The 12,783-nt window shown below is 34.5% G+C and overlaps 1 long non-coding RNA gene across 2 annotated transcripts; it reads right to left on the bottom strand.

Moving 5' to 3' along the window:
- Positions 1 to 1,583: 1,583 nt before the first annotated feature.
- On the bottom strand, positions 1,584 to 12,564 carry LOC110800945 (uncharacterized). 2 transcript variants are annotated; one of them, XR_008930184.1, is made up of 11 exons: positions 12,104 to 12,564; positions 10,818 to 10,914; positions 10,623 to 10,709; positions 10,103 to 10,177; positions 8,128 to 8,285; positions 4,387 to 4,595; positions 4,200 to 4,266; positions 3,015 to 3,095; positions 2,656 to 2,938; positions 2,459 to 2,520; positions 1,584 to 1,904 (listed from the first exon to the last, which is right to left on the bottom strand). It is a non-coding gene; the product is annotated as an uncharacterized lncRNA (long non-coding RNA). The 2 variants fall into 2 exon arrangements; XR_008930183.1 differs by having other exon boundaries at positions 3,015 to 3,241; positions 12,104 to 12,562.
- Between the last annotated feature and the right edge of the window lie 219 nt (positions 12,565 to 12,783).

The raw sequence follows: 12,783 nt of genomic DNA on the forward strand, positions 1-12,783 counted from the left end.
AGGAGTGGTTTCCATGGCAATGAAATCTTATTAGCACTGCATAAGGTAACAAAACGAACAAGAATTAATTATATACTCTCCATATTGTTTAACTCAAAATTAATGCTTTGTTTCATTTACTTTATAACACTCCTGATGTATATTTAAAGATTCACTCAAATTGTTTATGGTTTGGCAGGATGGTAGTGGACTACCGGTGGACGTAATTAGGTCATATAGTCCAGAGCATGTAATGTTCACCGTGTCAGATTGTCGCACCAATCCGATAACTGAGCAATATAGATTTAAAAAGCAGGACAATACGGCAAAAATATTCAAAAAGGTCGCGGCCACCTTTCAAGTTGCAGAGAATAGGGTACGCCTTATTTTGGACAACAAGAATATTGACGACCGGCAAACGATCGAGGAGTCACCTATTTACGACGGGGCAGCCATTCAATTAGTTCGGGAAGGAATTTCCTACGATAGATCCAACCATTATCAGGATTAAATGGAGCTTGGAGAAGGTAAATTGGTTCTGTCATCCATTATATCATTTTTTATACAAATATATCATGTTTCTTTTAGCACATTATATATTTTGGTATCCATTATATACAAAAATATTCCACGGGTCATGATAACCATAAACTAAATTGTGACAATAGGTCATTTGCTAAATTATATGAGTGGATTAAAGTAAAAAACAAATATTATCTGTTCATATTGACAGACAATATATTAATGATGACAGCATATACCGACAAAAGACAGTAAACCTTTGCAAATAGACTTGTAATATATAGGCGGAATTTAATTTCCAATTCATTTCCAATTTCCTCTTCAATCCCACACAGCATGAGCCGGTTCCGCCCACCTACCAGATTTTCTTATTCAGAATCCCTTAGCTCATATTTTTACGAAGACCCTCCACCACCACGACATCCAGAATTAGATTTTAACAACACTACAAAAAAACGCGGCACATTGTGACGCTTTTTGGGACAAATTGCGACGGTATAGAGTGTCGCTATTTCACATAGCGACGCTTTGGGAGAGGGTCACTATTTTCATTGCCGCTATTTACCGACGCTTTAGAGCGTCACAATTTGCAAAATATCGATGTATGTTGCCGCCGCTATTTGGAATATGGGGACTCTATAGATAGTCGCAATATTTAGACTGTAAAAAGCGTCACTATTTGCACGCTTATAGACACATTTCTCCGCCACTATAAACCATATAGAGACGCTTTAGACACCCAAAATATATAGACTCTTATTAGAGTCCCTATATGTTTACTTTCGTGCGAGTTCCCTCTTTCCCTCCAAAATAATTTAGACCCTTTGGAACGTCACAATTTGCATCATATTATTTTTCATATATACATGATAATTTAGACACTTTGGAGCGTCACAATTTGCATCATATTTTTGTCATATATATATATATATATATATATATATATATAGAATTATCATGAAAAATAATATGAAAAATTAATCTAAAATCATGAACTATCTATAAAAATATATATCAACCATAGATAATCATAATCAAATACAAGTATTAACTTACTACGTACATTATCTTAAAGCAATATATATAAAAGTCATGCTATGATTCATATATACTTAGCGATAACGTAGTAAATTTAGAAAAAGTGATAAAAAATCATTTATACATTAAATTAATTCGCAGAGTTTAGTCAAACTGAAATAAAAGCGATATTTTAAAACAAAAATAACTTTCTAACTAGCATTATCATTTTTTCTACAAGATAATCCAAAACTAAATAAAAACAACTTTCTGGCTACGAACAAACTAATTACCAAGTAAACCTATCTTTATGCTAGCTTAGCTTCAAGATAACTTGTTCATCTCTTGATCTACATTTTACTATTACCACTTGAATCATCAATAATCTGCAAAGAAAATTCAATGTCAAATATATATGAAGTATGATGAACATTCCATAAAATCAAGGGAAAATTAACAGTAATCCTAACTAGCTTGATCCTAACTACTAGTGGTCTTCTCAAAATAATACCAACTATTAATCAAGGGAAAAATGCATGACTATTAGAAATATAGACATGAACAATGAATATATATACTAGTCTTATATGCACGCGATGCGTGCGGGATTATATAAAAACTTTAAATTATTCCTGGTGATTTAGAGACACGGTATCGTAAGAAAAGATACGCATTAAACCAATTTCCACGTGCATTGTATAACCATTATCACTAAGGTCAGCTAAAATAATGACCCGATGGGGTTTGGGTTTCGATTCTCTTACTTATAATCACTAAGGTCAACTTGTTACAATTCTTCTGGATTTTCAAGTATACTATAGATTCTACTTCCATGAATTTAACAACAAATAAAAAGCTTGAAAAATTCCACTAAAATGATTACAGTAATCAGACAAATAAATTAGAAAAACACGGTTACTGATCAGAACAACACACATACCACAGTAGCACTGGCAACAACAGAAGCCATTACTGCAGCTTTAAATCCAGCTATGGTTGCCTCTGTCAATATTTACCAATCAAAATTAGCAAAATTCAATCATCCGACGAAAATAATAAAATTCAATCATGAAATCACAAAATGATAAACCCAAATCTGAAAGAAGAAAAGATGAACAATGAGAGATCCCAGAATACCTCGAGCGCAATCAGCTTTGATTTTTTGAGCTTCAAGAGGAGCATGAATCAAGAAAGACGACATGTTGGTGGTGGTGGCGTTGTTTTTAAATTACAGCATACGGCGACCTGGGAACAGCATATTGCTGGTGATTTTCCTATTGTGCATAATGTTGCCAAGACTTATTCGTTACCAACATGCCAAACAGGCTTGGCCCTCTCCGAGAGTTAATCTGGTTTTCTTTCATTGTCGCCACAATAGCTTCCGTATCTCCCCACTTGCAATCTGCTGCGCGCGCCATCCCTGCATTCAAATCAACAGTTTAGCTTGACATTATTACACATCATACCACCATAATCAGAGAACTGCTAACATTTACCTCAATCTCTCGTTGTCTCTTCTTTTAAAGAATTTCTAACAGAGTTTTACATTACTCTTTCTCCTCTTTTGCAGCTTTCCACTGATAAATGAAATAAAAACAACATTATGGATTCATTATCTTCATCTATGATTGTATTAAGTTACCTTTGTCCACCAAACCAGATACTTTCCTGTTAGACCTTAATGAAGAAGTCACATACACCTCTGGCTTTTTCATTCGCGAATCTGCAATTGGGAAAAAATAAAGTGCGACTATATCTCCAAGCATTGTGTACTATATATCCAAGCATGACATGTAGACATGAATATAATATATCAATCAGTTTGGATTTCTTGGTATGAACAAATATTAGTGGAGGTTTCCTGACAAAATCAGTCCCAGCTTTTCTGTAGAATTTCTGGTTTGGTATGGTTAGCTACTTAGGTGTACATTGATAATTTTTAGTAGGCTATAAAGGTTAGCAGTTGGAAAACTTAGTAGATTTGTAAAGATGTGGGTCTTTGTAAATCAATGGCCATTTGGTACCCCATCAATCAAATTGATTTCGCACTAAATATTAGACGAAACTCGACCGACATTGTTGCGCAAAATCTCATCCAAATACCTGAACAAACTCTCAAGTTCAACCTTGATTTCTATTGAAGAATGAATTGAAAAGTATAAATCTAGGATTTTTAAAAGCTGGTAACATTTCACCAAAGGTGGTGGAATTTCAAGTGTAAAAACAAATCTTATAAAAAGACTCCATGATCGCGAATCTCAATCACAGAGACAACAACCCCTAAAAATTGACCCAAATCCACGTATTCCAAAATTTAGGTGCATCAAGTCAAATTTTACTGAAATACAAAAGAGAATAACAGAGGTTCGAGTCACGCTCCAAATCTCCAAACTTATCCAAATAGGGATTATAAAATCCAAATTGAAGCAAAGAAGTGACCCAAACTGACCCGGCAATCAAAAACTCATTGACAACAAGTTTGAATGTGAAAAGATCCAAATCAGGCCAATGTGACTCCAAAATATACTCAAATAATTTTTCAGAACCCCTCTCTGCAAACAATATCTTCCTTCAAAACCCCATTGTCAAACACTAACCGATAACTAACATATAAAAGAAAAATACAAAATTGTACAAAATCAAAAACATAAAAAGTTTAAAAAAGAAAATGAATGCAGTACCTTGCGGAAGCCATTCTTCAAGGCGAGCATCAAGCTTACACTGCTTCAATTTTGGCGACTTATTCGCCTGTTAAATAAAAAAACTCCATTGTCAGACCAAAATCAAACAAATTACATACAATCGAAAACAAAAACCGTGAAATAAAAATTCAAATTGAAGATATAAATAATTAAATTAGTAAATTACCCTCTTTTTCTTGCAGAAATCCTTAGAAACATTGGGAATTGATGATTGAATCAAACACTATTATTGAAGATAAACCTCGAATTCGGTGTGGTAATTACGTTGATGAACATCAACTTCTCAAGCCTGACAATTAGAGCTTCCAGAATTTACATGGAGGAGAGAGGGAGGGGAGAAATCGGAGGAGACGGCGAGAAAGGTGAGGGGTATCCCTAGAAATGGGTGAGGAGAGAGAAAGGTGAGAGGGGAAGAGAGGCTCAGCAACTCAGCAAGTGCATAAAAAACGAAAAAGCAGTAGAAATATGTGAGGGTACTTTAGTCTTTTAAAATGGGGACACGAAAAGTGATGTTACAAAAACACCCTCAGCTGTTCCTTTATATAATAGAGATTTTTTTTTTGGTAAATTAGTGAACTTAATTACCAAAGGTAGAAACCCAAACAACAACCAACACAAAACAACAAGAGAAACAAAAGCTCAGGGAGCACAGCCCGCACCCAAGCAAAAACAAAAAACACTAAAACATTCTACAAAGACACCAGCCAAACTGATGTTCATTAACTTGCTGTGTAAACGCTTAAACCGTGACTTCCTTTAATTAGCAGGCTTGCCCATTTGACACCAGCCAAACAAGCTACGCAGCAGAACCAGACTGAACATCACAAGGCTTGCACAAAAGAACTGCACAACAACAAGCTGAAAAAGAAACTGCACAACAGCAAGCCAGCCTGAGCAGAACAGTATGCTTGTTAAAGTATCACTAGTTACTACAACTCACTAGGCTATTCAATACTTAGTAGTCAACATATGACTGAACTATGGAGATAACAACAGAAGCAAATAGGAATTTACTATTTTAAACTTTAGATAAATTGAAATCAAATGAAGTGGAGGGCGAGTGGAATCTGCGACATGAATATGCAAAGGTGGCTATAGAAGTGACTATAAACAGCACTAGCAATACGTCTTTTCTAATGTAAAAGTCCTGTTACAATTCTTTTCAGTGGTGTTCTTAATCAGCCATGTAACATATATGCCTGGATTTTGAATTGGTCTGTTAACATTTAACAACAATACTAACTTTTTTAAGAACGTTGAAAACTCAAGATATTCAATATATGGACTTTTACCTACTCCGTTTTTCAGGTCTTTATATCATTATAATTTAGGGTCATTTCCCGAGTTTACTTCATCTAAATTGGCATCTTACCGTTCGAAAAGGTTTCTGCAGGCTGGCTTAATTGTTATATGTTTTCTTTATTAGTTCATGACATTGTCTTATTCTGAATATTCTGTTTTGTTGCATGCAATATGATTGTTTACAACTCTATTCTCTTTCTTAATTATTATCCCTTCGACTAATCTTTTTAACTCATTTGTTTCTGTTTACTGAATTTAGTTGAAAATGGCGAAGAACTGAAACAAAAAGCTCAAATAAGCCCATATGAGAAAGTAAAGTCCATGCCCATAGAAAGGAATGCCTAAATATGAAGACCTCATGTCAAACGACATTGTTCAACAACTGTTGGATAAGAATAAGATTTGTGGAAAAGGAAAAGAGAATTCCAATGCTAAACAAGATTATCAAGACTAAGTACCTAAAGAAGACCATGACTGGGATGATGATGATGAGTTAGGGATTTCTCGAGTGAGAGAGGTGGAAACTGCAACTAATTACTCAGCATCAAAATCTTTACCAAAAAAGGTTTTACCTACCAATTATTAAGCTTCTTTTGACTGACTCCTCTAATTTCTGAGTTTTGTGTTCTAAATGCCAGGTTTACATTATATTTTGGTTTATAGAATATGCTTAATGAGTACTCTATTCTCTGTGAATAAAATAGCTAGTTAATTTATCTGGATAATTTCCTACGTATATGTGATTTGCATATATCCTGACACTAGATGTAAAGATATGTTGATGATGCGCATGCCTAACTATGCATAGATGGTAATTGTAATAGTATGAGTTGTATCGCTATTGATGCAATGTTAAAATACTGAAGTTGAAGCTTACTTTTTCAATTTTTCATTTAATTTAAATGAAAATTCTACCTTCATTTGGATTTGGACAAATTGAAGGTGTGGCGATTGGCGAATGTTTAATGTAATAATTATATGAGCTTATACTTTGTATCATATATTCACATGTAAATTTGAAGCAAAAAGCTTCGCACAATACAATGAGACCAATTATATACAATGAGACCAATTATATTCTTCTACCCACGACAGAACCTCTTTTATACCCAATAACTCAGCCATAAGCGCATCATTCGCATAGAAAACCATGGAGCGACCCTCTAACTGTCCTTAAAATTTCTAGCAACTGCAGCTATTCCCGAAAGAAAATTTAATATGTCAAATATATATACAAAGCATGTTAAACATATTTTAAAATCAAGGGAAAATTAACAGTAATCCTAACCAGGCTTGATCCTAACTACTAGTAGTATTCTCTAAATAACAACAACTATTAATCAAGGGGGAAATGCATGACTATTAGAAATAAAGACATGAACAATGTAGAAAGTTGGGTCAAAAAATGGAAGGTCCCATCTACTACTCCCCATCACTAAATAATAGGCTACATTTCTATCTTAACCTGTCCCAAATAGGTTGCAACTCCAAAGAATATATATTTCTCTTAATATTCTGAATGTATCTAGGGGCAGGGGTTGTCTGGATATCACCTACTAGCTCTTGCATATTGCAGTACTCTAGAACTAATTGTTCCTGGCATAACATCATATGTGATTAGATAAAACCTTGTAAAATATTGCAAGCGATTCTTGACGAGCTTGATCCCACAAATATTATAATAGTAGGCCTATTCTTGTAACACATTTCCCAACCATATTGATTCACTAACTGCTAATGAAGTTGCTATGTACTTAACTTGACAGGTTGATAATGCTACAATTTCTTATTTCTAGGAAGTTCAAAATAACACTGTAGAACCGAGATAAAAAAAAAAGTAATCGAGTTGTACTTTCCTTTCAACTTGGTCACCAAGTGTCTGTAAACCTTGAGAATTTGCTAGACTACTCGTTGACCCCAGTTCGGTACCAGTAACCATAGGATGAGACACATTTTTTCAATATAACATTGCATTGCTTTAGTCAGTCAGTCATCACACTCTGAACTTGGTTTCTCTAGTTAAGAAACATTCTAAAACTACCTATGTATTTACACAGTGTAATCTTAAGCCTTTGTTCTCTAGAACATACAAAGTATAACATTTCTGAAATGCATTAATAAAGTTTTTGTTAGTCTTCAACTCGCTGAAAGCACTTCCAACAAGATACTTTAACTTTGCATTCTGCTTGTGTCACTGTGTTTGTGTACTTTGGTATAAAACTCTTTCAAAGGGGTTTATATAATATGCTTTTTGCTTCTGAATATATGGGTTTGGGAATAGCTAAGGTTTCGTGCATCATCCTCTCTTTTGTTTTTTGTTAGAAGTGGCTGATATATAACATTATTTAGTTATAGAAAATATCTGAATAATGGAATTAAATGTGGAAGGAGAACTTAAGCTCATTTAAAGCTTATTCAGGTCCTATCACTCTCTGATCTCTTAAATAATTTTGATTGCTCGTTTCCGTACACTTACCCCAGTGTCTTTAATTCTCTCAGCAACCTTTTCCAAATACTACAAAGATCTATAATAAACACACAATAAAATACCTGCACCAGTAAAACAAAACAAACATAACTAATATTTAAGACAGCCCACACATACTTGCAAACCAACATCAGGATGAGATGCAATATGCTTCCAACAAGTTCCAAAGCAGCTTCTCTGACAGATATTGCATAATCACATAACCTTCCTTCGACAGCAAGTTAAACACGCTTATCGCGTAAGACTTCAGGATCAGCTTCTACAATTATACTAACCTGTTCCAGTTGGCAGCAAAGAAGAAAAAATGAGTGAAATAAAGTGGTCATTGGACCTCCAAAACCACTAAAGTAAGGAAATCATGAAAATAAAATTAGATACAAAAGGATAGAGACTGATACAAAAAAGAAGAATATCAAATCCTTCACCTTATTCTTCACCTCTCCCATGAACCAAAAAGGAAGATAACCCTCCTTCAGTCATGCTTTCTACACACTCTCATAATTGAGCTCACTTTTATCTATTGATTTTAACAAGATTAGAGTATCCATTTTGCTGTTATTTGCAGTTTGATAATGTCTCAACATTTGATTTTGTAGTTTATACTACGTAATTAAGAGGCGTAAGAGATTAACTCTTTTTCTTGGGCAAAATCTTGGAGACGTTTCATACCAGGCCATAAGGTGGAAAATGATGGAAGTTTTATTGTTAACTAGCCCACTCTTCACATTGAAGCAGCTATGCAGTTTCAAATGAAGTCTGAGCAATTAAGCATGCATGACAATGCTCCTTATCGACTAATTATCATGTGCTTGGATTGATACCATTCAATATAAACCGGAAACAACACTACCATGATGAAGAGTTGATTGCAAAAGAATGAAGCCAGTTAACAAGGAAAAAACAAGTGATGGTTCGTCTCATAGTGTTTACATCCTTATCAGATGTACTAAGTTTCTGCAATGTAGTTGTACGCATAGATATAAATGTGACTCCCTTAAGGACCTCAGCCATCTGAACAGGAGTTTTTTAAATCAGACAACTAGACAAGAGTTTTTTAAATCAGACAAGAGTTGTACCTATGAAAAAGTTGTGGGCTTGGAGGGTTTTTCTTCTAATTTTTTTAAACACTCGACTATAATTTGCCAATTGAACACACTTATTTCGTCACCCTGGAATTTAGTCTGGACTGTAGAGTATCTGTTATGAAAGATTCAGCAAAATTATACTCCTTTTTGCTGATTACTTTAAGGAAAATACTGATATGATTTCTGATTTACTGGTGCTAATTAAAACCGTATAATTTTTTTCCCCTATGCTGTCCACATTTACGAATCATGATGACTTCTATGTAGATGTAAAATGTGTAACAACATGGACCAAGAGAACGTCTCTTAATAATCACATGCTGTCTTCTGTTGGTAAATCGAGGTAAATGGAATCTTGATGTAGGAATTCTTAGGCTAAACTAATTGCGTTGACAGGGTACATGAAGTTGAATGCTATGCCGACGCTCAGGCTAATGTGTGCAGTCTAATATGTGTTTAACATAATAACAGGGTATGCTATCTACTTTCATTCTAAATAGAATTTGAGTGTGGATCTCAAAAAATCTGGACCAATGTGTGTTAGTCTCACCACTTCTACCCGCCTTCTCTGTAGCTCTTACAGGATTTGTGCTCAGAAGTTAGAACCTTGGGGGAGTAATTAAGTCAGTCATCTACCCTTTCTAATTTGCACCTTGGGGGAGTAAAGCCTTTGAATTTGAACTAGAACCCTCCGGTTTTGGCAGTTGAGTCTTATTGTTATAGATCAGACACCAAAACATAGCAATATCTACATCACTTATAAAACACAAGATGTCCATATTACTCTTATTTCAAACAACTACCCCCACTGCAACCCTCATAACCCGTATAAGCTGATGCAGCCTCCTTTTTCTGTACCATTACATACCTTATTATGATAATACCAAATCTAAGCTTCTACCTTCTAATTTCACCATCATCCATAAATAATCGAAAACTATAAAGCTTGTTTCAGCTATCAGTTTATCTATAAAGCATTAAACACAGTTAACTACATATGAAATTACCTTGCCTTTGGCAATAGTGTCAAAGTCTCATGTCTAGGCCTGCTTTTCACCATTGCCACAAGAATCATCAGTAATCTACAAAAAGAAGTTTAATATGTAAATTAGATATGCCACATTTCAGGGCTAAATAACATTGACTGGTTTAATTTTACAAGAAGAACTCCACAATAAAAATGTGAAAGAATATTAGGAGTTTAGGACAACAAAAATATATTGGTTATGCTATTGTAAAATCAAGAAGAACATAGTCTTATTAATAGCAACATAATTCAATAATGTGCACGGAAAAGAGACAATATATAAGATGCACAAGTGGAAATAATGAAAGGAAAATCAGAACTTTTTCTACTTTGAGGAGGATCCCATAGGCCAAAATGAATTCCTTGTACTACACATAGTAATTAATAAGAAACGAGTTGAGTGGACATCATTCCATCAAACTGGTTACCAATTTTCAGTGTACTAAACAGGAAACAAAATAATAAAAAATATTATGGAAAACATTTAACTGCTCACTTACTGGTGTTCTGAAGCATCTAGGAGAAAATAAACAGAGCCAAGCCCACTAGCCAAAGTTTTTTTCATACAGGGCCCTGTTGACGAGTAGCTGTTTAAAAATAAGGAGTTACATGATACAATCAGAAAAGGAGAGCTTGAGTAGACACACTATTTTCCCTTTATCTGAAATCAACAAACATCAACTTAGGATTCTTACCTCATATCTATTCCACGTCTGTTTGTATCCAAGAGCTACACGTGTAACAAAAATGACGAGAGCGCTCACAGAAATGACATCTAGTAGTAAATATGACCTGAGAAGAATTTACACAGGGCTCAAGAACTTACCAATGCTATGTAACAGAAGCAGATATGTGTCAAAAGTGGCCAACATCAGTTGCAGGGTTAAAGAAAAATACGGAGAATGCAACTCAATGATATCACACTTATTTATAATATGTTGACATATTTGGTATCCTTTTAACTTAAACTCAGGTGTCGTCTTTCTTGTTTGCAGCAATACATTGGCCCTATGATTCTTTGATTACTTCCAAGCATGTCTACTAACTTATTACTCCATAATAAGTTAGTAGACATGCTTGGTTAATTTAAACTAACAAATCACATGTGCAACAAGATCACTTGTGCCACAATATTCGTGTTTTAAAGTTCTTATCTACTTAGCAACTATAGCAACTGAAATGCAACAATCCAAATAAGGTTGAAAAACATACAAAATCAGCTCTCCGATTAGCAAAGCTTGTAGCACCACTACACATTCATAGTGAACTGGATAAAGGACATACTGATCTAATTACAGTCATCTATAGAAAGACATTTCAATTCCTTAATTTTGCGCGAAAGCACCATTTGTAAGTGTAACCTTGCTGAAAGACAATATACCAGATAGATGCTCAGAAAACAGAAATTACTCAAGTTTGATTGAGGAGCCTAACAGAAAGCAGAACCAGCCAGGAAAGGCGCTAGAGAGACATCTAATGGTTATGTTCTTGCTGGTCTCATGGTTATGTTCTTACTAGTCTTTTGTATAAAAGAAAAGGTGCAAACTTAAGCTACAATTCTATGAATAACTCGGCCAGTGCAAATTAGGAATGTGCAGATGAATTATTATTGTTGATGATTTTGTAAAGGCATTGAAATTACCATGATGATTTTGTAAAAGCCTTGAAATCTAAACAGCCATTAAACAACAACATCCAGCATCTCTGTTACTCTATAAACAGAATAATAAGCAGCAACATAAAACACCTAAGATCGATATAAAACAAAAATGACTAAAAACAAAACCAATAGAAACTAAAAGTAATTAAAATTCAACCACGAAACTAGCCAGATATTAACCCTAAATTTAAACATAATAATGTTATGCTGAATTCTTTTATAAATCTGTTAAATTGCCAGAAACTTACTATGAATATGTAGAAAAGAAATAACAAACACACAAATTCGGTAACAAAAGTTCTAAAAAAATTACAAACAAACCTTCAAGAATTTCTTGAGTGAATTGGGCGAATCTATCTGACAAACCAAAGGAGCTGTAACTCTACAACCCACAACTCAGACGAATTTCTCCAGAAAAAACACTAATTTATAGAAACTTGAGATGGTTTTGTTTGGGCAATTGTGAAGAACCCTTAACCCGAGATTTCCATCCTTAAATATTGATAGGAATGAGAGGATTGTTACAGATTTTGAACAAATTTGAGGGGATTTGCTTTAGGTAACAGATTAAAGACGAAATTGAGAGGATTCCGAGAATTTGAGCTTTTATGTAAGAACGTTTCTAGTGAAGAGTAGTTGATTTTTGGGAGTGTAGGTTGAGTTTGTTGTTTGAGGGATCTGATAATCGTGGAGTAGGGTGTGGGAGCAGGAATAAGAGAATTAGGCGGGACATTTAGGGCGAAATATTTGGGCGAAATATTTGGGCGAAATTTTCTTCAGCGGGCTTACAAACACGTGGGTTTCACTTTTTTTTTAATTTTTTTTTTGTAAATAGCGACGTTTTAGTACGTCGGTATATGTTGTGACTTTGTACAGGGTCGCAATTTGCAAAGTAACATTCGCGCTCCGAAATCTATTGCGACCCTTCATTACACCGTCGCAATTATTCCGTCTAAATATGTACCCTTTTTTTGTAGTGCCACCAAACCTATTTCATATAC

Source organism: Spinacia oleracea, chromosome 3 (assembly GCF_020520425.1).
Source record: "Spinacia oleracea cultivar Varoflay chromosome 3, BTI_SOV_V1, whole genome shotgun sequence".
In the NCBI taxonomy this organism is placed as follows: Eukaryota; Viridiplantae; Streptophyta; class Magnoliopsida; order Caryophyllales; family Amaranthaceae; genus Spinacia; species Spinacia oleracea.